Here is a 3606-nt window from a genome sequence, read left to right as displayed (position 1 = left end):
TTCTAAATTTCTAGGTTTTTATAGAGCACATATTTTCCCACCCATCCACACTTACACGTTGTTGAAGGTGTTTGATTTTTTACCCTGGTAGGTGGATAAGCTTATTGTCCTACTAGGTGTAATCATCAGGCCAAAAAAAGCTTGTGTGTGTAAGTCCTAAGGGTGCCAAACCATGACATCACCAATTTTTTGCGAGAAGCCTCTAAGCGTGACCTTGTGAGCACCTCTCAGTACTCACATCTTGGCCATCAAGGGGGGTGTTGGAAGCTATCGACTTGGCCATGCCATGTGGATTAGCATAGTCCCATATGAAATGTGTGTGAATTCACCCAATACAACTAGGAGAATCCATTTGATAAGCCTATCAAAGTTTGGCTAGATTTTCCTATACAGAAGAATGTTGAACAAAAAATGAGTACAAATTTTGGCTAGATTTTCCTATACAAAAGAATGTTGAATGAAAACGAGTGTAAAGCTTAGCCTTGAATCTGGTCACAACATTATATTCAAGGAAACTTGGGTATCCCTGGGAGAACCTGAAATCACCCCTACACACATTTAAGTTTTAAATTATAAAGGGAAATGCATGGAAATATGGGGTTATTTCACTCTTCCCCTTGAGGGGGTGACATAGAATAAGAGTTCCAGATTACTCCTGAATGACCTTGAAGAAGTCATCTTGGGTGGCTTTGGATAGTGAGTACATTCACAATGCTCTTATGAGAAGAAGAGCTATTTCTAGAAAGTGAAACTTCACCACCTAAACCCATGGATCTTGAAACCCTAGCACACGTGAGCTTGACCCTATCCCAAATCTTCCAAGATTTAATGTAGGATTTAAAACCTTGGAAGTATCAACATAATTCAAGCCCAACTTTATCCATATGACGTGAACATAATCTCATGACCCTTAAACTATAGGAGTTAGTAGGACAACCTACACTACAAGCACATCCCTGAGTGAATTCCTTTCACGTAGGACATGAATATGCTACGTTTGGGGTGCTTTGATCATATAATTTACATGCAAACTAGTCCCCTTAACAACAAGTTCTTTGTGTTGATTTTGTGTTGGAAGAAAAATTAGTTTTGGGATGGGAATGGATTATTTCTACCAATGCAACCATGATTTAGGAGTAATACAATTATCTTAAGGATCCACAACACATAGAGATGGTGATACCATTTTGTGAGAGAGAGAATCCAACACTCAAGGATCTGTATGATGCTGCACATAAAAGGCTATAAGGCTCCTTCTAGAAATCTCCTCAACCTAAAAACCTACCTTCTCCATCGGAGGTCCTTACCGATAAAACCTGTATTCCTTTGGCTCTATCTTCACCATTAAAAGAATAGGCTTCTACCTCTCATTTCACAACCCCACAATTGACAGCCACTTTGAATTCTTATAACTTTTTGACACCAATAGCACAAATTGGACCTTACTTTGGCAAGGGTAACTATCCACAACCTTCAATGCCAATAAACCCTTTACTCGAGAAAATAGCATTTCTAGACTGCCATTGATAAATTAGACATACATTTTTCATCAACATAACCTCATAATGAAGTTTCTACTCCAACAGCCCCTCTTCGACCAACCTCGCCAAAGGTGTCAAAGGATTCTAACACAAAAACCTTGTCATGGAAAGCCCCATTTAAAAACAACACCAAAAGTCATCACTATAGAAGCTAACAAAGGTAAATTCGTCCAAGTGACCTCGCCATTGGTAACCCCTCTCATGATAGCCCAAGCCTCATCACATCAATGGTGCCCAAAGCAACAACTATCACCACTCCATTGCAAGAAAATGCTAAAAAAGATATTCATCACATAAGTCAATGTCAAGATATCTTCATGGTATAAAAAGGTGGGTGGAGAAGCAACTATTAGTAGCTCAAGGCCAATATGAGGGTGGCAATCTGATTTGGTTACCTCACCAACTAAGGCAACACTCAAGGTAACACACACAACACAAATCTCAAAAGCTTGGAAAGTAGAGTACTGATTAACCTATCATGTGAAAAAACCCAAAAGATCCCAAAAAAATATTCTTCCAACTCATCAATTATGGGTTCCCAAGAAATTATTGCAAGCATAGGGATTCTATAAAGGTATGTGTGGATCCCAAAGAGATTAGGGTTTGCTCTTGTGTGTGTATCCTCTCCCTCTACCTGTTTTTCAACATGGTATCAGAACCTGGTGCTCTCTATTAGGGTTTATGAGAGTGAGTGAGAGAAGAGTGTTGAAATATACAAGTGAATAGGGTGTGTGTGGGAACAAGCTCTTGGATAGAGGCTGTAAAAGAGGAGATGTAATTGTGAAAGAACCTGTGAAAAGGTGAGAAGAATCTACTGGGAGAGAATAATGGGTAGCATGAGGGAATTTAGGAGTGTGGAGATATTCTGGGAGATATTCAGGGAAAAGAGAAGAGGTGGAGAGAATCAGGCAAGAGGTGGAGATATTCAGGGAGTGAATCATGGAGAAATCAAGGGGATTTGATGCTTGATGTAAACACTATAAATTGAGGCATAGCCCTAATGAGAATTTGCTGGTTTTTGAGTATCCATGCCTACATTAATCTATTTGTTAATTATTCACTAATTACGTCTTAATTATTTCTTAATCACTTTGTTAATCATGTTGATTCTAGTGTTTGATCCACCATAGCTCATCATTCAGCTCAAATTTCAACATGGTATCAGAGCCATGCCTAGAATCAACCAGATTTATGAGCCCATTAGTGAATTAATTAGGATTAGTAAAATAATTAGCAAAAAATCAATTTTTTAGTAAGCTTTCACTCTTCCCCTTCACCCCCAGCCAGTGGAGGGTCTCTAGCATCTAGCACAGTTCAAATTAGGTCATGAGCTTCTAGCTTAAGCTAGCTAAGCTCCTTGGCTTCAAGCCTATCTATTCCACGCATCAAACCGCCGACGGCAGCTGCAGATTTTCGCAGAATTCTAGGCGCCGTTTTTCTGAAGTAGAATGAAGATTGCTCTTTGCTCAGTTCAAATGTCTTCAATTCCTCTTAGCACAAAGGGTAATCAAGCATGCTCTACAAGCTGGTGAAGACAGAAATCAATTTCATCAAGTCTACAGAGAGATCCAAGCTCTTCATCAAATCTGCAGGTGACTTTGGTAAAACAGAGATTAAGCTTTCATTATTTGGTCAAATCTTGTGTTTCTTGGCTTAATCCTCTACTAGACTCATTGCTATTGATGCCTTTGAAAGCATTTGAGCTCATTTGAAGTGGAAGGCACCAGATCTGAGCTCCCCGCATACTCTGTTTTCTGCACACAAACCAGAGCATTAATTTGCTAATCAGTGATTAATCAGTGCTAATCACTGTACTTTGGTGCAATTGAGGGTTCAAATTAACCATTAGGTATCTGATACAGATCCCTATAGCTTCAGATTGCAAATCGGAGTTGGTTTGATACTCCAACCATCCCGTACAAATTGGTTACTCTCAATTTAATGTAATTTCTGGTGATTTTATGCTGATAAAATTGTTGTAATCATCTATTAAACACCAGATTGAGTTGTAAAAGGGTAGACACTGCCCTTGAATCTTGAATTTGGATCAAGAGGTAAGACCCCC

This window comes from Cibotium barometz, chromosome 5 (genome assembly GCF_041138505.1).
Source record: "Cibotium barometz isolate CiBa-2024 chromosome 5, ASM4113850v1, whole genome shotgun sequence".
Lineage (NCBI taxonomy): Eukaryota > Viridiplantae > Streptophyta > Polypodiopsida > Cyatheales > Cibotiaceae > Cibotium > Cibotium barometz.
The sequence above is the reverse complement of the archived record's forward strand: the minus strand, read 5'-3'. Positions refer to the sequence as shown.